The sequence below is a fragment of the Mastigoproctus giganteus genome, chromosome 7, assembly GCF_048544385.1.
Source record: "Mastigoproctus giganteus isolate SK-2022 chromosome 7, ASM4854438v1, whole genome shotgun sequence".
NCBI lineage: Eukaryota > Metazoa > Arthropoda > Arachnida > Uropygi > Thelyphonidae > Mastigoproctus > Mastigoproctus giganteus.
Genome location: NC_143581.1, coordinates 227,888,214 through 227,912,380, shown reverse-complemented (window position 1 = coordinate 227,912,380; position 24,167 = coordinate 227,888,214). Strand labels below are relative to the sequence as shown.

Below are 24,167 nucleotides of genomic sequence, written 5' to 3'. Positions count from 1 at the left end.
GAAGGAATTTGAGGATATTCTGAAAACTATTTTCGTTGGTGTTAAGACATAATTTTAATTTATTAAAAATTTGTGAAATAACTATTCGATGACTTTCATGGAGAAAGGCTCAAAATTTCAACATTTTTATTACTTTGATAGTTTTATTTTACTATTATTTATTTATGTCAGTTCTGTATGAAAAAAGTGCCCCAAATAGTGAATGGAAAGGTTAAAAAGTGTGCTTCAGTTATTAAGTCCAATCATAATAATAGATTGTGATTCCCTATACAGATTACAAGAGGAATTTTACAAAATACTTTAAAATCAGAACAATCATATGAATTAAAATTTTAAAAATCAAAGTGAACCTCGTGCTATAGGAATATAAATAAAACTACTAAGGGATTTTACAACTTGCAGCACATGCATAACTGTCTAGAACCTCTGTCCTAAAACTCCAGAATCTGAAGTTTTGTCCTGTTTGAGATATCACTAGCCTAGAAGTTCAAGGCCATCTCAAGGGAGTTGAGAGCGTCAAGGTGGCATAAGGAAAATGCTTTTTGAAAATACAATTTCTTGTATTGGACCAGAGCATCTCACAGTTCTTCCTGGGAGTGTCCAGCCACCATTGTCCCAGTTATTGATGTAGCCAGGTACGTCTAGCAGAACAATATACGCTCTGGTTTTTACAGCATCAAAGATTATGTTGAAGGACCAATTATTGACCTACTTTATTACCCAATATATAGATCCCATTGTCTTCCTCAGTATACTTTGGCCGCATCATTTTTACGAAAAGAAAAATGATGCTGCTTTCTAAAAAGAACTAGTTATCAGTAATATAAATATTACGCCTTACGATTTGCATTTTAAAAGTGCTAAACGAAACTGTAATTTGAAAAGCCATGTGGTTCGGAAGCTATTATTGGAGTCCATAATTAAGGATGTGGCACAAGGTCTTCTTTGTAAGAATAGGTTAGTTTGATAAGGCGGCAGGAGGCATCAGTAAATTCGGCTTGCAATTACACTGAAGAAAAAGCCATTTAGTTACTAAACTACAACGGAACTGGATGCAAAAAATAATTTTGATATCATATATTTGGATTTCAGGAAAGCTTTTGACACTGTTGCGCATGGAAGACTATTGTACAAATTGGAGCAGTATGGTATTAAGGGTAAGTTGCTACAATGGATAAAAGGATGGTTGAGTGTGAGAAGATAGAGGGTGGTAATCAATGGGTGCTGCTCTTCATGGACTAATGTTATTAGTGGAGTCCCACAGGGTTGGGTGTTGCGTCCACTGTTGTTTTGTATATTTATCAATGATATTGATGAAGGTATATCAGGCTTAATGTCGAAGTTTGCAGATGATACAAAGGTTGGCAGGGTTGTTAATGACAGTAATGGCAGTGTGCTACTGCAACAGGATCTAGATAATTTGGGCAGATGGGCTAAAAAGTCGCAACTGAAGTTTAACCTTGACAAATGCAAAGTACTGCATTTGGGTAGAAGTAATCCCAGAGAAACGTACCAACTGTGTGGTACTACTCTTAAGATGGTAGAAAATGAAAAAGACCTGGGAGTAATTGTGCCGTCAGATATGAAGTTTTCTGAGCAATGCAGACAGGCTGCCAGGGCAGGTCATGGGGTTTTGTCAATGATACATAGGAATTTTGCTAGCAGGGAAAAGGAGGTGATTTATCCCTCTGTATAAGGCAATGGTCAGACCACGCCTTCAGTACTGCGTACAGGTCTGGAGGCCTCATTTTAGGAAGGATGTAGATTTACTTGAGCGTTTACAGAGAAGGGCAACAAGATTGGTGAGGGGAATGAGGGGATCCTCTTACCAAGAGAGGCTTAAGTTCTGCAAATTGCAGTGGCTGGAGACTAGGCACCTGCGCGGTGATCTGATTGAGGTGTATAAGGCCTTGAATGGGTTGAGCACGCTGAATTCTGATGGGATCGTTCCACTTGTTCAGATTACGAACCTGAGGGGGCATAAATTCAAATTAAGAAAAGACAGATGTAGAATAGATGTGCGGAAATTTGCCTTTAGCCAGCGGGTGGTTAATTGCTGGAACAAACTTCCATCTGTCGTTGTGGAAGTTGATAGCTTGAATAAATTTAAGGAGGAACTGGACAGGCATTTAGTATTAGTAACGGCCGCATGGTGCAAGAAAGCCTATGGCTTATGCTGCACCAGCCAAAAAAAAAAAATAAATAAATAAAAAATAAAAAAAATATAAATCCGAACAAAACAATGATAAAAACAAAAAAAATAAATAAATAAATAACTAAATAATAATAATTAATAAAATAAAAAATAAATAAAAAGGAAATTAAACCTATCATCCTATGTGCTTCCCTTACCCGAAAGTACTATCCAGATGACCTTTGAATTTCCCCAAACTGTCGGCCTCTACCACCCATGAAGGCAACTTATTCCAGTAATTTATAACTCGCTGGCTAAAATAGAACTTCCTGCAATCCAATCTAAACATTTCCCCCCGTAACTTGAATTTATGTCCCCTAGTTCTAGCATCATTTGTAATCTTGAAAATTTTGTCCTCATTCATTTTACTGATGCCTCTCAGAGCCTTAAACACCTCAATCAAATCTCCTCTAAGGTGTCTAGTTTCCAAACTCTGCAACCCACATATTCGAAGTCTTTCTTCATAAGGACGCCCTTTTGCTGATCTCACCAGGCGAGTTACCCTTCTTTGCACCCTTTCAAGAAGCTCGATGTCTTTCATGTCTTTCTTCAGGTGCGGTCTCCATACTTGAACACAGTATTCCAAGTGTGGTCTAACATAAGCCTTATATAATGGGATTATCACGTCCCTATCTCTACTTGCAAAAGTTCGATAGATCATTGATAGGACACCATGGGCCTTCCTTGCAACCTGTTTACAATGCTCAGAGAATTTCATGTCTGACCGTATCGTAACACCCAAGTCCCTTTCCTCCAGTACTGGCTTTAGTTGAACTCCACCAAGTGAATAAGTTTTTTTGGGATTACTGTTTCCCAGGTGTAATACCTTACACTTTGTTGGATTAAAGCACAGCTGCCATTTTTCTGACCATTCCTGAAGTCTATCTAGGTCTCTCTGAAGAAGCTCAGCTTGACAGTGATCATTAACTACTCTACCAATTTTAACATCATCTGCAAATTTAGACATCACGCCCTCTATCCCTTCATCAATGTCGTTTATGAAAATTAAAAACAACAGTGGTCCTAATACTGATCCTTGGGGAACCCCACTTCTTACATCAACCCAATCTGAGGAATAGCCATTTATCACAACCCTCTGCCTCCTGCTCTGAAGCCATCCTTCTATCCATCTAAGGATTTTCCCAGTGATTCCAACCTGTTCCAGCTTATAAAGCAACCGCTCATGTGGGACTGAGTCAAAAGCTTTGCTGAAATCTAAATAAACAATGTCGAAATTATTCCCTAAATCCAGCTCGTGAGTGACCCTTTCGAAATAGCGAACCAGATTTGTTAAACATGATTTTCCCTTTACGAAACCATGCTGAGTATCCTTGAGAATTTCAATTTGATCCAAATGATCCTGAATTCCACCCTTGATCATTGCCTCCATGATTTTCCCTACTACTGAAGTCAGACTGACAGGTCGATAATTTCCAACTTCACTTTTAGAGCCACCCTTATGTATGGGAGATACATTTGCACTTTTCCAATCCAAGGGAATCTCCCCAGAGTCTAATGATGCTCGCATAATTAGCCTCAATGGTTCAATGCACTCGCTTGCCGCCTCTCTTAAGATTATAGGGTATATTCCATCAACTCCAGGAGCCTTACTGGTCTGTAGGCTCGAAAGTTTTTTCATTAAATAATCTTGCGAAATTTCAATATCATTAATTACATATTTTTTAACTTCGCTCCCACAATTTCCCTTTGCCACAAAAGGCTTTTCATTTGTAAATATCGATGCAAAATAACTGTTGAGTTCATCTGCAACGGCAGCTGGTGTATTTATTACTATCCCCTTTCCCTTACATACTATCCCCTTTCCCTTACATAAAGGTCCGATCTGGTTTGTCCTGCTCTTCTTGGCATTTATATATGTGAAGAATTCTTTATCCCCCCTCTTTGCTCTGTTTGCTAGTGATTTCTCATAAACTGCCTTTGCCTGTCGAACCTTTTCTGTGGCTCTATTACACATCACCTTGTAGCTGTTATAGGCTTCAGTACTTTTTATTGTTCTGTAACCTTTCCATGCCACCTTTTTCTGCTCAAGTAATGCGGCAACTTCACTAGTCATCCAACTTGGAACCCTCCTCGTGGAGTATTTTTTTAATGGTATATACGCATTCAAGGCATCTGTGATTAATGTTTTAAAAGCGTACCACAGTTCAATTGTATTCATTCTCTGCGCGATATCTACCCAGTTAATAGAGGCCATGTAGTACCTTAAGGCATCGTAATTTCCTTTTCTGAAATTAAAACCCATTCCTTTGCCTTTTACTTCTGCTACCTCTCTCGTCATCATCCACCGTAGAACTCCGTGATCACTTCCTGCTACTGGTTCCTCTACTGTCAGCCCTGTTATGTCATCTGATTCATGTGTGATGATGAGGTCTAGGATATTCTTTTCTCTAGTATTTTCCCTGACATGTTGATACAAATAACAGTCATCTAGTTGATTTAAAAATTTTGTTCCCCATGTCGAGTTTCCTTCCCATTTACTCCAATCAATTAGAGGCAGATTGAAATCACCCATAATAAGGCATTGACGCTTACTTGCCCATTCCATTTGCACGTAGAGGCTTTTGTCATAATCTTCACAATCACCTGGTCTGTAGATTACTCCTACTCGCATTATACCTTTGTTTCCAACTATCTCACACCATACAGACTCTGTACTAGCATGTGAAACGTCTGAATCCGGGAAAGCTATCGTCGCACTCAGGCTGCTTCTGATAAGAAGCATTACCCCACCACCCCTTCTATCTAACCTATCCTTCCTAAATACATTATACAAGCCGTACTGAAACTCATCATCGCCAATTTCCGGGTGGCACCACGTCTCTGTAAGCCCTATTATGTCCGCGTTACTTGTTTTAACCAGCAGTTCGAATTCGCTCATTTTATTGACGACACTTCTAACGTTACTGTATAAACAATTAAGATTTACTGTTCTTGTATATTTAACAACCCTAACACAACCCTTGAAGTTTTTTAGGCTCTCTTCCCTGGCATTAGCTACCCGCCCACGTGAAACGTTTGTGCCCCCAGAACATCTAGATAATACGTCCAGTTGGGGTAACAGATAAGAACTCTTGAGGTATGTGCAAGAGTTACTTTGACCAATATTATCAGATAAACGCGTGTCAGTATTACCCACATCCCCCCTAACTAGCAGTTTCCCTGAACCTTTAAGGTATCCTCAATAATACTGGCAAAAACTTTTGCACCACCTTTGTTTAAGTGTATCCCGTCTCTACAAAACAAATTCCTTCTACCTACAAGTGTGGGCCATGCTGATAGAAATTTACCCCCTAAAGCCTTGCAGATTCCTTCAAATCTTGAGTTAATCCACAAGGCTCTTAACATATAATCCCTCCTATCGTGTCTGGGCAGAATTGCAGACACATAGACATTATGGCCTAGCTCGCGACATTTCCTCAGCATGGTCCTGTATTTTTCCAACAAATCGTCAGATCGTGTACGTTTAATATCGTTTGTCCCCACATGAATAATAATATTTTCTTTACCCCCTTTAAAATCTGACAGTCTGTTGGTGACATCATCAATAGTTGCTCCCGGCAGACATACCCTGGTTCTCCTCCACCTATCTTTATTACAAAAAATATTCCCCGTTTCCCTGACAATGGAGTCTCCTAATAATGCAATGTCCTTTTTAACCAGAGTAGTTTGCACTTGGTTTTTCTGTTTTGAGGCTCGAATCGGGTGTGCATCACTTGGTAGATTGCTGGAGTTTTGAATCCCTGACGAGCTCCCAGATGCATTATTTTCGAGGGCAAGCACTCGTTTTTTCAGGGACTCAAATTGTTCCCTCAGTGCACCAAATTGTAATTTAAGATCGGTGCACTCCTTACATCGATCACAAAGAAAAGAATCCCCATGTGAGGTAGGATTAGTCACCAGGTCGACCTTGGAAAACATTCCACAGGTTCCACAACGGATTAAATCATGACTCACCCGTAAATCGCCATCTGCTATTTCCGTGTGAGTCACGATACCCTGTGACGTGTTTAAGGCAGATCTCGTAACTACCATTATCAAATTAAATAAATATCAATGAAAGTAACTTTAAAAAATTATATCTATAATAGTATTAAAATCAAACAGTTACAGGAAAACCTATAACAAAATAATCCAACAATATCTAAATAAATCAAATATTTAAAAGCACTATCCAAAAGTAAACCACTTAACTGAGGAGCCCTGTCTAAGCGCGTCCGCTCACCTCGAATGCCAACCATTCGAGGTGAGCCTCGATTTGGAGGGAATGGTGTGATTTATTTATTTATATATATATATTTTTTGGCTGATGCTGCATAAGCTCATACACATGCTTTCTTGCATCACATGCCACTACTACAACCGGAGTGTATAAAGCCGTTTAGTTACTGTATAAAGCCGTTATAGAGAATTCCGCTGATTTGTAACAAAGACTGTATCTGAGGCAATTTTCGAAATGGGCGATAAGTAGCGAAACTAACACACCGTCACGGAACTGATAAGATAGCATAACTATAAGGGAATCATGGCGTTATGGGAAAATGACGTCTAACGGTTCTGACCAATCCAATAAAGCATTGTGAAGGTGTCCCAAGGGATATAAGGAATCATTTATTCCTTACATCCAATTCTTGTTTTTTGGTAACACCTTCGGTCTCACAGAAACTTTTTATATATGAATTCAAACAATGTGGCATTGAGTGTAATTACTACTTTGGAATAAAAGGAACTGCTATATAGCAGAAGTCGGATGGTTATAAGTAGCCAAGTTCTTTACGAACTACTATCCGAAGCGAAGCCCTGTTTTATAAGGTTGATGATGACAGGAAGATGGACACGTTGGCTAACTATAGTACACTGAAAGGATAGAATTCACGGGATATCTGGTTCCTGGGCAACGCGACGCTGTCACCCCTCTCGCTAGTGGACGAACCCACCGCTTGGCAGATATATAGATACCCTGGATCACTGCATTCACGTAGACGATAATTCGTTGTCAGTATGGATATCGTGAGTTAACCGACTATGAAAGAGGGATGATAGTGGGTGCCCGATGCAACTATAGTGGGTCACTCTATCGCGGAAGTGGTACAGAAATTGCACTATCCACGTTCAACAGTATCAACAGTGTATCGGGAATACGCCATTTCCGGAATAAAATATCATCATGGACAGCGCTGTGGGCGGAGAAAGGTGTTGGATGAACGTCGCCGTCGACATCTGTCTTGCATTGTTTCAGCTAACCGGAGAGCGACAGTGGCACAAACCACGGCCGATTTCAACAAGGCAGGTGCCAGAAACGTCTCCACCAAGACCATCATGCAATCATTAGCCGCAATGGATTATGGGTGCCGCCGACCCACAAGAGTCCCATTGCTAACACTATGACACAGGACTCTACACCTCAACTGGGTATATAGGTACCCTGGATCACTGCATTCACGTAGACGGTAATTCGTTGTCAGTATGGATAAACGTCGTGAGTTAACCGACTATGAAAGAGGTATGATAGTGGTGCCTGATGCAACTATAGTGGGTCACTCTATCGCGCATGTGGTACAGAAATCGCACTATCCACTTTCGACAGTATCAAAAGTGTATCGGGAATACGCCATTTCCGGAATAACATATCATCGTGGACAGCGCTGTGGGCGTGTGTGTGTGTATACTGTGTCAGGGTGGTATCCCAGGCAAAAGCCCATCTCCACCTAAATCATTTTAAACAGAAAATCTGTAAAGTGGACCTGATAAATAAAAAGGTAGCTAAGAAATAAGAAGACAAAAGCACAATTTTGAAGAGGAATGGGAGGGAAAAAAAAAAAAAAAGTGGTGGTGGATGAACGTGGCTGTCGACATCTCTCTCGCATTGTTTCAGCTAACCGGAGAGCGACAGTGGCACAAATCACCGCCGACTTCAACAAGGGAGGTGCCAGAAACGTCTCCACCAAGACCATCATGTGATCATTAGCCGCATGGGTTATGGGTGCCGCCGACCCACCAGAGTCCCATTGCTAACACCACGACACAGGGCTCTACGCCTCAACTGAGTGAAAGAATATCGGCACTGGATCTTGGATGATTAGAGACGGGTCTCCTAGTCTGATGAGTACCGTTTCCAGTTATTTCGAGCGGACGGGAGGGTGCATATTTGGTGGAAACCGCACGAAGCTATGCACCCGTCATGTCAATAAGGAACTGTTCAGGCAAGTGGAAGGTCGGTAATGGTCTGGGGCGTGTTCAGCTGGCACACGTTGGGATCTCTGATACGTCTAGACGCATCTCTGAACGGTCTAGGTTAGGTGTCCATTCTTGCAGACCATCTGCATCCCTACATGGTCATCATGTACCCATAGGGCAATGTACCCATTCAGCAGGACAATTCGCCTCTCCACCCAGAGCTGTGGTGACTAGAACATAGTTCAAAGAGCATTCCGCAGATTTTACCACCATGGAATGGCCTCCCCGTTCACCAGACATGAATCCTGTAGAGCATCTTTGGAATGCTGTGGGAAGGTCCGTTCGAGCTTTGGATCCTCCACCCAGGAATGCGACAGAATTGTGGACAGCGGTGCAGCAAGCATGGATGGAAATACCTGTGGAACGCTTTCGTGAACTAGTGGACTCAGTGCCTCTTCGCATGACTGCCGTTATCCGGTCGAAAAGCGGGCTTACCCGTTACTAGTTAGGTATCCCAGGATTTCTGACCATTCAGTGTAGAAAGAATTTCTAAAGGTGGATAAAGTTAATTCATTATCTGTTTTGGGACGCCTTCACGCTACAACTGCACCCGATATCACCAACAAATTGTTGGGCTGAGAAACGCGCTGCTAATAGTTGGTACTACGAATTATTGTGGATGAAAGATATATTGAATGAGAGAGGGAGAGAGAGAGAGAGAGAGGGGGGGGGTTGAAATACGGCAGTTAAGATATGACGTTTTTAAATGAAAAGTCCTCTATTTGCATTTCAGGAAGCCTATTTGAACTTCTTACCTAGAAAGTAAGAAGCTTGAGTTCATTGGAGACGCAAAAAAATTTTGCCGTGGTGGAATCAGACATGGTTTCACTATTTCCCCGTGGTGCAGAGAAGTTATTAGCACATTTACTTAGGCAGACAGGCTGCTAGGTTTCAATAAAAGATATACAGGAACTTTGCCAGTAAAGACAAAGAGGTGATGATCCATTATATAAAACAGGGGTCTTTAACCTCTTTTTCGCGATCCCCCACTGTGTTCGTGAACAACCTAACGATACTCTTCTATAGTGCTTAAAATCGTGCTAAGCTATAGCGTGTTTTTTTTTTTTTCTCTCTCTCTCTGCATTTTGACACGCATGCATGTTTACCTCTCAGAACCAAAAGCCATGTCTTTACTTATCTAAACGTTACTTAAATTTCGTTTTCTGTTTTTAAAATTCCGTTCTAAAAATATTGAAAAGAAAAGAAGAATTTATATCTTCCTTGCTTCGGGGAGTGGAGAACAGTCAACCTGGCGAGAAGCTGCAATCAGGTACTGAAAATTTGATTATCATATCCCGACAGAAGTAACTGTCCACTCTAGAAAAGTTTCTGTTGTGAAGACTAACGCTTTATATAAACAACTAGTTCTTAGAATGTTTGAACACTGTTAATTTAAATTTGATGAGAAGAATTGATTAATAAAATGAATCAATTTTATTTATTTTTAATCGAATTTATTAATTTTTAATTTTTTTTTCATGAAATGTGTTTCAAGTTATTTTTAATAAGGTGAGCATTCCTTATAGAGTATTTGCAAAAATACTTACACGATTCTAGGATAGAGATCGGAACTGTTGTCAAAAGTACCTGTATTTCCAATTATTTTTTTATGTGAAGTCCTCGAAATGCATTTCGATTCCCAACCCACTCTGTACGTTCACCGATTTTTGCAAAAGACAGCAGGCAGCATAGTGGCATAATATTTAGGGTCTGGCGCCACCGGTGGTTTCCCACATCTGCGTCGTATATACCTTGTGATGAATGCAAAACAACTGCAAAAGCCAGAAAAAAGTATCGTGGACAGCAGGCATCCCCTTTCAGGGTGATGCGCTAGTGTGTGGCCTGTGATGCAAGTTGTGAACTTCAGCCAGCATAACTTGGTGCTACGTATATTGAAAAGATCGGGGGTTCCTGGTATAAAGCTCTGGTTAGGTGACATGTCCAGCATTGCAGACATGTTTGGAAATCACAGTAGTTTAGGAAGAGTGCGGGCCTGCTGAAAAACAATAGTTATTAGTGTCAATGAATAGTTTTACAGAGAATTATTTAAGGCCTTACATGTTAGGCAAACCTATCCGACCTTTTTTTTTTTTCTAGAAGTGTACAAGAGTGGCTGCTTGCTTTTTTTGTGCAAGTGACTAATGCTATGAGTTGTCGGTGAATCTGTCTGTAAACAGCGTGTATTCTGTGGTGGATTTTTCTGGATGGTAAACACCAGTAGCATAGCTAACCTTTTTCGGGCCCGGAGGCAAAGAACATGTTCGGGCCCCTACTTAATGAAAATTGCAAAAAGAGGAGACAGCCAAAGACGCCGTGCCCCTAAAGGGCCCGGAGGCAATTGCCTTGCCTGCCTACGTGATAGCTACGCCACTGGTAAACACGATTCTCAACCCGAAAAGAACTCGTTAGAATTTCAGATCAAAACATCCTTGTGCTGCTAGATGCAGTAATTCAGTAATTTTTATGCATCGGTTATCTGGTCTTCCTCTCCTCCTTCTTACCAAAAATGTGTGTCTGCTTTTGGTACTACTTTACAATTAAAACAGTCATCATCATCAGCCATTTTCAATCCACTGCAGGATGAAAGCCTCTCCAGCAACTTTCCAGTTCCTTCTGTTTTGAGCACTGGCCATCCATTTACTACCTACAAACTCGTGAATTTCATCTATCCATCTCCGCCTTTGTCTTCCAGGTTTTCTTCTAGCTCCTCTTGGGTACCATTCTGTTATTTTCTTAGTCCATCTGTCATCATGTCTTCGAGCTATGTGTCCTGCCCAAGGCCATTTTAGTTCTTTAGTTTTGATAAGAATATCCTTTACTTGAGTTTGCTGCCTAATCCATGTGTTTATCTTCTTATCTAACAGTCTGAGTCCCAGAATAATTCGTTCCATTGTTCGCTGTGTAGTTCTCAGCTTCTCTTTCATTCTTTTGGTGAGTGCCCAAGTTTCACTTCCATAAGTCATGGTGGTGAGTATACATTGGTTCATTATTTTACGTTTCAGACAAACTGGGATATTGCTCTTCAGTATGTGACTATATTTCCTGAATGCTATCCATCCAAAATTTATTCTTCTCTTGACTTCCAGCCATTTATCAATATTACAGCTAATAACTTGTCCCAGATAAGTATATGACTCCACCTTTTCAATTACTGCTCCTTCAATCATTATTTCCCTTTCTGTGGCATAGTTGTTCATCATTACTTTTGTTTTAGCCATATTCATCTTTAGTCCAAAATCCTTACTAACTGTGCATAACTGATTAAGATTTTCCTCTAATTCTTTGGGATCGTGGCTTATGACCACAATGTCATCTGCAAATCGTAAATGGTTTAGGTACTCTCCGTTCACATTGACTCCTCTCTGCGACCAGTCTAATCTTCTGAAAGCTTCATCAAGGGCAGCAGTAAACAGCTTCGGAGATATTGTGTTTCCTTGTCGAACTCCTTTCTCGATTTTAAATTTCCTACTGTCTTTGTCTAGTCTAATAATGGAGGTAGCATTCTCATATATTTTCTTCAAAATCATATGTGGGGTATCTATGCCTTGTCTTTCCAGTGCTCGAAATATTGCCTTATGCTGTGGAGTCAAATGCCTTTTCATAATCCACAAATGCCAGGCATAATGGTGTTTTATATTCATTTGCTTTCTCCATTAGCTGTGATATTATATGAAGGTGATCCATAGTTGAGAATCCTGTCCTAAAGCCATCTTGCTCTTTCGGTCGATTCTCATCACGTATTCTTTCTAATCTGTTAGTAATGACTCTTGTGAACAACTTGTAGATGTGGGATAACAAGCTAATTGGTCTATAATTTCCAATTTCTGATTTATCTCCTTTCTTATGCAGCAAAAATATGATTGCATTATTCCACTGCTTAGGCGTCACACCTTTTCTAATGCACTTTGTGAAGAGCCTTGCCAGTTTTTGTGTTATGTCTCTTCCTTCCAATTTTAACAACTCTACAGTAACTTCATCTTCTCCCGGGGCTTTCTGATTCTTCATTTTCTTCAATGCATGTTCTACCTCATCAGGAAGAATATCGGGTATGTCGTATGTGTTGCTAATTTGCAATCCATCTTCCCCACTGCCGGCATCATTCCCTTGCTCCTTGTATAATTCTCTATAGTAGCCTTGTGCTATTTGAATTATGCCTTCTCTGCTGTTTATAAGTACACCATCGCTATTCTTCAGTTTCAGTATCATTTGTCTTTCTGTATTACTGCTCATGGCTGCTGATTTAAATCCTTTGTTTTCCCTTAATGCTTGTTCTACTTTTCTTATGTTAAATCTTCTTATGTCCTCTCTGAGTCTCTTTCTAATGGCTTTGCATAACTCAGTATACTCAATTTTCTCCTTGTCAGTGTTTATCTTGCTCTTCATTTTTCGCCTTCGGTTCACCCTAACAAGTATTTCTTGACTGATTTTTTCTGCTTTGGATTTCTTTTTCCCTATAGGTTTCTTGGGCTTTATCACTTTCAGAAAGTTGTAATATTCCTCGTCGATATCTTGGTCCTGAGCAGTCTGCAGAAGCTCAAACTTTTTCTTAAGTTCCAGTACATACTGCTTTTTCTCCTTTTCTGTTATCTCAAAGACGTTTGTACTATTTACTCGAGTCAGTTTTCCTACATCTATATCAAGTGCACATCTTACCATTCTGTGATCACTTCCAACATTTACCTTATTCAGGACGGTAACATCATTCACAATATATCTTCTGTTAGTGAGGATGAAGTCGATTTCATTAGTTGTTAATCCATTTGGACTCTTCCATGTCCACTTTCTGTTCACCCTTTTCTTGAAAAAAGTGTTCATTACTGACAGTCCTTGAAATTCTGCAAATTCCACAAGTCTTTCACCTCTTTTATTTCTTTCACCAATTCCAAAATTTCCTATAGTTCCTCTTTCTGCGCTGTTTTGCCTTTTTCCAACCTTAGCATTGAAGTCCCCCATAATAATAGTGTAGTGGGTTTTCTGCTCATCTAGAACACTCTCAATTTTGGTGTACATTTCTTCAACCTCTTCATCATTATGGCTCGATGTTGACGCATAAATCATTATAACCTTTAGCTTGTACCTCTTAGAAATCTTGAGTATTAGTCTTGACACCCTTGGTGATGTACTTTTGAATTCCAAAATGTTGTTTTTTAAATCTTTATGGACCAGAAACTGAACTCCACCTTCACTCCTTTCACTGTTTCCATTGTGTACAGCAGATTTCCACTTGATAAACTTATAAGTGATTCATTTCTTCTTCTTGTTTCAGCCAAACCGATGATATTTCAATTCACATTTTCTAATTCCTTTTCCAGCTCTAATATCCTGTCTTCACCGATGAGTGATCTTACGTTGTAACAGGCCAAGTTCAGTGTCCGTGCTTGGCAGCCTGGTCGTACCCAGAGATTCTTAGCACCCTCTGCTTTCACTCTGATCCTCTCGCTGCCGTAAGAGGGAGAGTGAAAGCCGCTGGGGACTGAGGGCCATTTGTTTTGTCGTGCTGTCTTATGCTGGAGGGTTTGGTCTTTTCCTCTTCACCCTGACCAGGCGTCTTGAAGAGAACCACTCTACACGTTCGTTGCCACCTAAGTGACGTAACAGGGCTTAACATCGAGGTGTGCATGAGTGGATTTTAGGGAAGCAGGCAACCGGACTTCTCCTAAATCTTCTGTAATAGAAAGATATTGGATCCATCAGTGTTTTAGGCTGAGTGTCTGTTAACACACAGGATACCTGTTCCCCTCTAAGCCCCTCTAATTAAACAGTGGAACCTCATAATTATATCAACGAACATCAAAATCCTGTGCCAGTTTCTTTCATATAGAATCGATGTTCCTTCGATCCCCACAATTGTCTCCTTCATTCCAAACGGAAGACTGACTTGAAAATAGCGAATATCACAAGAAAATTAACAAATTACAAATACGTTAACGTTTTCACGTAATACCTTAGACATATGTATAGCCAGAATAGACTCGCTCATATTTTTCACGCAAAAGAAACACAGGATACAGTTGCTTGATCATACATTTTCTTATACGTATTCGCTTGTGATATTGATATTTTCTACGTTTTAACTCCTTTAATAGCTTTCGATCTGTTTTTTTTATTAATTAAAATTGAAACTTTTGTTAACATTAAATGGTTGCAACTGATTTGTCCTTCTAGGATGTTGCCGTTCCGGGAAGTGTGTATATATTTTTGAACTGAAATGAATGAATATGAAGAAACTAAGCAACCGTCGCTCGAGACCCACGGTATGAGAAAAGCGAAAAAAAAAAAAAAAAAAACTTCCATCTTAACGAGATTCGAATCTAGGCTGCTGGTTGTGCTACCACCAAGTCCATACAAGATGACATGGGTTTAGATTGAGAAAGCAAAATTTCTGACTAGTAAGAAAATTTTCCTTTAGCCAAAGAATTGTTAGTTATTCTTCAGTAATCAGTTATTCTTTTGATTGAAGAGGAATCACTGGCAAAAAGGATTTGTTCTTCAGAAATCGTATTATAGTAATCAATTCTTGTCACATTAAATACACAGATAAGTAAAACCAATAAGTTTTAATAGATGTAAAGAGAAGCTTAAAATACATCCATAAAATATAAAATAAACGCGAATGAAAATCCATAAAAAATATATATAAAATAAGATATGCACAACATATTTAATATACATTCTCAATTAGATATGTTATAGAATATCTTAAAATATTGTCAAACTATAATATACATTCTCAATTACTTATTTTATTTCTCATTTGTATATGTACCAGTTCGATATGAATTATGCAGATTTAATGTCCACTTTGTGTCATTTTAAGCTCGTAAACTATATAGTCGACTATTTTTAGCAAAGCAGGTTATCAATATTCACGACCTGTTTTATATAAACCTTATCGCAATAATTATCTGAATGTTCTGTTTATGAAAAATTGTTTTTCAACACATGCAACTCTTTTTTTTTTTTTTTTTTCCCTGAAATGCTGTTGGTATGGATGTTAAAAAATGTTCCCATTTAAAGGATTTAACTGTGATAATTATTTTAATGATAACATTGATGGACTCATTTAATGTACGGTGCGACCCATAATGCAATGAGACAAATTTTATGACAAACATTCTTTTGTTGGTTTAACACCAATAAAATTTACCTTCTTGAAATTAGTCCTCTTGTGATATTCACTTTTGTTTATACTCTCCGGTGTAATCAACGATGGTAACACTTGAAATTCTGCGCCCAGGAAAAGCATGGAAGCCACAGAGAATCAGGTCTTCTGAGTAAGGACCAGCTGTTTAGAGAGTGGACAGAAGTCACATTCGGAAAGCCTTTGAATGAAAAGCAGAAAAATTGTGAGGAAAACATCCGCGAGATGCAGAAAATGATTGAAAAACTGACGGATCCCACTGGCACTAATCAAACTAGAGTTAGAAACATATTGCGTGAAATTAATATCAGCAGGGAAAACTTAAAGGAGGCTATTAACTCGCTCCCCAGTAAAGCAACGATCGGGCTGGACCAGTTCCCGCTATTCATGATAAAAATATGTAGCGCTTACATAATCGACCCGCTCCACCACCTCTTCCAACGAATACTAAGTGAGGGGGTTTTCCCGAAAACATGGAAGAGATATTACGTAAAACGAGTTCCAAAAATAAACAATCCTAAAACCAGTAAAGATTTCAGGCTCATCGCAATCGGATGCTCTCTGCAAAAAATATTTGAGAAAGAAATCCCGAACACCGTCAATCAGCACTGCTTTGGGGACAGGCCAGAATACTTACATTCTGTGCTTCCTCGAAGGTCGACTATTACAAATTTAATGGAGATTCTACTCCGAATACAGCTAGCTTTAAATAATAAACAACAGTTGGACATCGTTTTCCTGGATGTAGCAGCAGCCTTCGACAACGTCTCAATCCCAGCTATAACAGTAATCCTCAAGGAGTATTTCCTCATTTCAGGAAGCACTTTAAGCATTCTGACTAACACCCTTCAAGAAAGACAAATTATCGCAAAAAACGGGAAACAAACAGCAACTTACTGTATCTCAAGGGGAGTACCTCAAGGGGGCGTATTGTCCGCCACCTTCTTCGCAATAGCACTAGCCCCATTTTTAGCTCAAAACTGTGAACAATTTATTACATATGCTGACGATTTGAAATTTTTTGTAACCTCTAAAGAACAAGAAACTGCACTCCATCTATCAGAGGAAGCAAACAAGGCAATCAGGAAGCTAGAAGAATATCTGCACTACATTGGCCTGAAACTTAATAAAAAGAAAACTGCCCAAATGACCTTCACCAACAAAAAGAAGAAAAATGAAATTACGATTTTTGTGAACAATACCAGAGTCCAAAAATCCCCCGCACATGTCGACCTTGGCCTTAAGTGGGATGAAGGATTAAACTTCATACCTCACTTCGAACACATTAGGAAAAAGACATACGCAGCACTCTGGAGCACTAGACAAGAACTCACCGGTCTCCGAAGCCCTCATCTTATGATCCAATACATCCTTAAATGCGTTACACCGATTCCGTTGTACGCATCGACTATATGGTCATCGGCCCCCGAGAACAACATCAAGGCCTTCTTAGGAGTAGAATACTGGCTCCTGAGATGGCTAAACAAGATCGCCGGGAAACCGTTTACCATCTCAAGAGCGGTCTTGTTTGTCAATCTGGAATCACACCCTGGAAGTATATCATCATAATCAGAAACATCTTAACTCTGGCAAAGCTACTAACGGAGAGAATAGATGCGCCGAAAATGGGAAACGTGATCACTCGCCCTCGGATGATACGACCGAGAATAAACAGGGAAGAACCAAGTCTCAAGTGCCAATTGACTCAACTGGACTCTCTGGGGAGATTTTTCCCAGAAAATACTGTAAATTATTTTAATAATTTAAATATAGATCCAGAGAAACTATGTATAGACAAAATGTATAGGACAAAAATCTTTGGTAATGTGTACCGGCAGGTACAAATATAATAAGAAGACTAATTTAATAATTTATATAATAATATTTAGCATTTAACAATCATTTAGTAATTAATTAAACCAACTTAACAATTAATTCATTAACCACATGATCTGTGTTTTTTCATCTCCAAATTTTGTAAATAAGTTCATGTAAATACTGATATAATGTAACCACACCCTCTAGCCACGTGCTGTCTATGGGTGTCTCGAAAGAGAAATAAACAGATAATAATAATAATAAGGTATCTACACTGGTGTGCAAAATTTAAGGACCAATCAGGTTTTCACCTGTAGTTTCTCATAGGAGTGGCCTGGATATGGGAAAAGCATACCAAAGGCACTTCGTGAGGTACAGAAATGATGAAGGAAACAACACCGACACAACAGCGGTACAGAGGGAATTTATTCGAAAATGGCAACATAGCACTGGCTGCCATGATACAGATGCATCACTGCCAAAGATAGAACAAAGGGAAAAGGTGGTCCTTAGTAGGAGATATAGCCACCCATAATGTCGATGCAGGCTTTTGTTGTTGTTATTTTGGTTTTTGGGAGCATTAGCGATTAAGGCCATATTGCTCCGGGGATATGCGGTGGTCATTCCCTGACGTTTTCCGCATCCTCCATATTCGGTGGTCACGGGCTCGAACCCCGGTCTAATTAAGAAGCGGGTGCTATGCACTGCTGCTCCTGCCCACCTGGCTACGGAGGCGCCACAGGCTTTGCATCCTCGTACTTAGAACAATGTTGTTGATAAGTTCTTGTGTTAACATCGTCCATTCCTCTGTCAGCGCCATCTTCAGCTGGTGAACATTTTGTGGTGGGTGTGGACGTGCTGCTAGGCGTCTCCCGAAAGCGTCCCATGTGTGTTCGGTGGGATTTAGATCGGCGGAATGGGAAGGCCAATCCATGCGAATAATGTCCTCACCTTCCAAAAGCATATCACAGCTGAAGTGCGATGGAGTCTGGCGTTATTATCCATAAACACAAACTCGGGGCCAATGGCACCTCGGAACAGTCGCACATGGGGAAGGATTACCTCAGTACAGTAGCGTGCACCGGTTACAGTACCTTCTTCCAGTATCTGGAGTTGTGTACGTCCATCCAAGATAACGCCTCCCCAGACGCGAATACCTCGACCGCCATATCGATCTCTTTTAGTGATGTTTGCGTGGTGATACCGTGTGCCAACGTCTCGCCAGATTAGCTGACGTCCAGAATCGCTGCTGAGACTGAATCTACTCTCATCAGTAAAGAGTACCTTAAGTAAAGATTTTGTGGTTGTAACCTTTAGAAATAGTGTTGGTCCTTAAGTTTTGCACACCAGTGTATAATCAAGCTGCATGTTTTTTTTTTTTTTAACAAAAATTTCCTTACAGAAAGCCTATGATAAAATTGCGCATGGTAATGGCAGGGAATCCATTTAGTTAGCCAAAGATTTACTTTTGCATTTAACAGAATCCTTAGGATGCCGGATTTCAGTGCGTTCCGACAGGAACTACTTTTACGAACTTTTTAATCATAGCCGAATTTATCAGTGTCTGGTTTGGTTGATTGATTGCTTTTGGGGGTTTCCATGGCGTATCCATTACCTCTGGTCACAGTGCACCAGTTTACACGGCACTAAAGTAGATAGAAAAACAGGAGGAAATTCAGGGTAACTCACTTGGTTTCTCACCCCGTTTTTGATGAGGGCGCCGTAGCCGAGTGGTCAAGCGCGCGGGTGCATAAGTACATCTGCCTTGACTGCCCGGGATTCAAGCCCGTGACTGCTGAATACGGTGCTGTTTCTTGTATTCTCTCTACCTCATGGACTCCTCTGACCGTGTGGTCGTTCCGGAGTATAAACAGAAAATTTATTTTTTATTTTCGCTGTGGAAGAGAAGGCTTCGTTGGGTGACCTTGAGCCCCTATTGTTTTTTTCTCCGTTATAGATATGATCTCAGTGTATTGTATCTTAAATTTCAATTGATAAATTCATGTTTCGTCGGAGAAACGTACGCCATTCACCTGAGGTCGGCTAACTAGCCCTGATTAAAGAGGTCTTTAGAATTTATTGTCTCCAACGAGATTCGAACTCAAACTGCTCCCAACGGGGTGACAAGTGGCAAACCACTGTACTTCAACAAAACCCTAGAATACGGTTTACATTCACGATATACTTATATAATAACCTTAGTTATTTCAGTGAAAATTCTAAACAGCCACAAGGCAATCCAAAAATAGTGAGCGAAAGGACAAAATATCTTGAAATATAAAAACAGAGAAATTAGAAGACAGGTTGCATACAATATTGGGAAAAGGTTGGAATGTCCAGGTATTTGCGGCAAATGGCTACTCATTTGAGAAAACATGCATGACCATAGGTTGGGAGCTTATTTAGGAAGCCATTGTGCCAAATGGTAAAATATTAATTTCTGTATTTGTGATACAACTTTTATCAGATATAACAAATTTCAAATGTAAAATGTGACATACTATTAATGGTTAATTTATTAATGATATATACTAAATCACAGTATACTGCATTAGTAGAGGCATGTGATGAAAGAAAGCAAGCTTATACAGTATCAGTCAATAAAAAAAAACAAAAAAAAACCACACTTCACACGTCCATTCCATCTAAAAGTTTGTACAGTTCCTCCTTGAATTTATAAGATATCAACTTTCACAACGACAGATGAAAATTTGTTTCAGCAATCAACTACCCGCTGGCTAAAGACAAATTTCCGCACATCTATTCTACATCTGTCTTTCCTCAGTTTAATTTTATGCCCCATCAGGTTCGTAATCCTATCAGCATTGAGTCTGCTCAAACTATTCAAGGTCTTATACACCTTAATCACCTTGCAGGTGCTTAAGTTCTTCAGTTTGCAGAACTTAAGCCTTTCTTTGTAAGAGCACCCCTTTGTTCACCAGTCTTGTTTCCCTTTTCTGTACTCGTTTTAGCAACTCTACATCCTTCCTAAAATGAGGCTTTCAGAACTGTACGCATTACCCTAGGTGTGGCCTGACCATTGCCTTATAAAAGGAGATAATCGCCTCCTTATCCCTGCTAGTAAAATTTCTGTATATCATTGACAAGACACCATGACTTACTCTGGCAGCCTGTCTGTGCTGCTAAGAAAACTTCATATCTGACTGCAGAATTACCCCCAGCTCTCTTTCATTCTCCGCTACCAACACCACCCAGTTGGTACATTTCTCTGGGGTTACTGCTACCCATACGCAGTACTTTGCATTTGTCAATATTAAACTTCAGTGGCCACTTGTCACCTATCTGCTCAACTTTTCCAGAACCTGTTGCAGCAGCATACTGTCATTAGTGTTATTAACAACCTTGCCAACTTTGTATCATCTGCAAACTTTGACATTAAGATTGATATACCTTCATCAATATCATTGATAAATATCCAAAACAGCAATGGGCCCAACACCGAACCCTTGGGGACACCACTAATAAGATTAGTCCACGGAGAGCAGTACCCATTGATTACCACTCTCTGTCTTCTCCCACTCAACCATCCTTTTATCCATTGTAGCAGCTTGCCCTTAATGCCATACTGCTCCAATTTGTACAGCAGTCTTCCATGTGCAACAGTATCAAAAGCTTTCCTGAAATCTAAGTATATGATATTAAAATTATTTTTTGCATCGACGAGGGGTTTCCGAAAAGTAAGGTAACGCATTTTTTCTCTCGATGGTGTTTAATAATACGAAGTTGAAATTACACACCTAGAAATAAGTGAACATGCGTTACTTCTCCACAAAGTCTCCAGTTTTATCGATGCAGTTGTCCCAACGATGGATCAGTTAATACCAGTACTGAAGAAGTCCGTGCCCACACGCAGTAACCAACATCGCACCGCCTGATGAACTTCCTCATCCGTGGTGAAATGCTTTCCTGAAAGGTGTTTTTTCAGACGGCCTAACAAATGGAAGTCTGAAGGAGCTAAGTCTAGGCTGAAGGAGGGGGGGGGGGCTGTTACAGAGTTTCCCAACGATTACGGCGCAACCACTCAGTGGTGTGGGCAGTGTGTGGAGTTGCGTTGTCGTGCAAAAAAATCACGGCGCTTATAAGGAGCCCTGATCGTTTGCGTCGAATGTTGGCTTTCAGTTTTTCCACATTGCATAGTAAAGCTGCGCATTGATTGATTGTTCCTCCGTTCGACAAGAAATCTACCAACAGAGACCGCCTTGGCGATTCCAGAACACTGTGGCTATGATGTCGATCTTCAATGTCAACACGGCCCGCTTTAAATTCATTGCACCAAAAACACACCTGCTTCTTTGTCGTCACCTTTTCGCCATACACAGCAACCAGTTCACAGTGAATATCACTTGGTGAAGACCCTTGTGCTTGCAAAAAGCGAATAACTTCACGATCACCTGTTTTGGACCACACTCACACGGTAGCCGCCATTTTGCAACTGGAATCTGCTGTGAGGCGATAGTACCACAACACTGCACTGGCGGTCTTTTTGAACGTTGTTAACGGACCTATCTGTCCCATTATTTCATCTCATTCCCTTTCATCATTATTAAGAAAAAAAAAGTGTTACCTTACTTTTCGGAAACCCCTCGTAGTTCCTTTGTGACAACGTCATAGTATCCAATCAAATTGGTCAGACTTCCCCTTAACAAACCCATGCAGTGTCTGAATTATTACTGCAGGCTTGTCTAGATGATCCTGCAATGCTTCTTTAACCAGTGACTATTATTTTCCCTTCAACAGAAGTCAAACTAACTGGTCTGTAATTACTCGTGTCTCCCTTTGATCCCCCTTTGTGAATTGGGGATACATTTGCACATCTCCAGTCCGTGGGGACCTCCCCTGAGTCCAAAGATGCTCTCATAATTATGGCTAAGGATTTGCTTACTTCCTTTGTCGCCTCCTAAACTGGATAGATCCCATCCACCCCAGGTGCCTTTCTTATGTTTAACTTCAACAATTTCTCCTCCACTTTGCTCAGTTATTTCAAAATCATTTAACTCTCTGTCTGTTATAGTTCGATAAACATCTGGTCTTCTCCTCCTTGAATAACTCCGCATGTGTGAATGTAGATGCAAAATACTCATTTAGTTTGGCAGCTATCTGAGAATGATCATCTACAGTTAGACCATTGATATCAAGTGGACCAATCTGTTTCATTCCTTTCCTTTTAGAATTTATATAAGTAAAGAAATCTGTGCTGTTTTTCTTTGTATCTTTTGCCAAAGATTTCTCATAATCTGCCTTCGCTTGCCTAACCTCCTTTGTGACTTGAATTCAGACTAGCTTATATCTACCATAGGCTTCTAGAGTGTCGCCTGATAATTTATATGCATGCCATGCATTTTACTTCCCTGCCACGAGTCTTATTAGTTCTTCTGACATCCATTTGGGCCTAAACCTAGAACAGTACTGTATTTCTTAGTTGGAACAAAAAGCTTAGAATTTTCCAAGATTACTTCCTTGAATGCTTTCCATTTACAATTCACTGTTGGTAACATCATCAGTTGGTCCCATATAGACTTTAAAAACTGTCTGAGATACCTTTACTAAAGCAAAAACCATTCCCTTGACCCCTGATGGCAGTTACATCTCTAAGTAAATCCCACATCAGTACACTGCGATCACTGCCACCTAGTGGCTCCTTTATCTGTAAATTCCTAATGCATGAATAATCACTGCTGATAATCAGATCAAGAGTGTTACTCCCTCTGGTTGGCTCTCGAATATATTGCTGTAGAAAACAATCATCCAATAAATCCACAAAATCCTTGCTAGTGTCAGATTGCCCAACCCACAAGTTCCAGTCAATATCTGAAAGTTAAAAATCCCCCATTATAAGACATTCTGATTTACTGGCCCACTCTATTTCTCTGCACAATTGCTCATTATACTCATCAGATTCATTAGGCCTATAACACATCCTCATTTTTGCTTTCCCAGTGCTTATATCACACCACACTGACTCAACATTGCTCTGACCGTATATGTCAATTGAATGCACTTCCTTAGATTTTATGTGTTTCTTATGCTGTTAGTTAATAACAGCATAACCCTCTCCTCCCTTCCTATCCTGTCTAACCTTTCTGTACACATTGTACTCCCCAAATCCCAACTCTGCATTCCATATATCTGTGTGACAAGTGCTACAAGTTATTTGTCTGATGGCACCAGGGGTTTCCCCCATCTCCGCGTAGTATTCTTTGTAGGTGTGACACAGAACTCTGTGGAGGCCAGAGATTTAAAAAGTGTGTGGGGAAGACACCACTTCTCTGATATCTCAACAATATCTACCTTTGATGTCTTGACTAGCACTTCAAATTCATCAAATTTATTTACTATACTTTTAGCATTGGTGTTCATGCAAATATACATGCACCTGTTCCTACTCTTAGTTACCCTAACACAGCCCATGTATTTACTTGTTTCACTATAACCCCCAGCAATCCTGGAAATCCCCAGCAACTTGGTTTCCAGGTTGCTGCTCATTCCAATAGAAGCAGTAAAAGAATCACTTTCGCCTCTGCCTGCGGTCACTGATAATCTTTTAGTCAGTGTATCCCACTAAGCTAGCAGTTTTCTGACCCATCTAACATTGCCTCGATAGCATCAGCAAATATTCTTGCACCCTTTCTATTTAAGTGTACCCCATCCCTGTAGAAGCAGTCTCTCCGGTTAACAAGCACAGACCACGGTGAAAAAAATTCAACCCCGTGAGCCTTGCACAATCTTTTCAGGGTCGAA

At 40.1% G+C, this 24,167-nt stretch overlaps 1 protein-coding gene across 7 annotated transcripts in view; it reads left to right on the top strand.

The window, feature by feature from the left end:
* Window positions 1–24,167, top strand: part of LOC150083755 (protein FAM13A-like) — a 423,536-nt gene that overhangs the window by 41,561 nt on the left and 357,808 nt on the right. For 2 of the 7 annotated variants that reach the window (XM_090378197.1, XM_090378195.1), the window contains exon 2: window positions 14,615–14,838. The exons of the other annotated variants lie outside the window; for them this stretch is intronic. The gene's annotated coding sequence lies outside the window, so the exon portion shown is untranslated. The remainder of the gene's footprint in view (window positions 1–14,614; window positions 14,839–24,167) is intronic. 7 annotated transcript variants of the gene reach the window in all.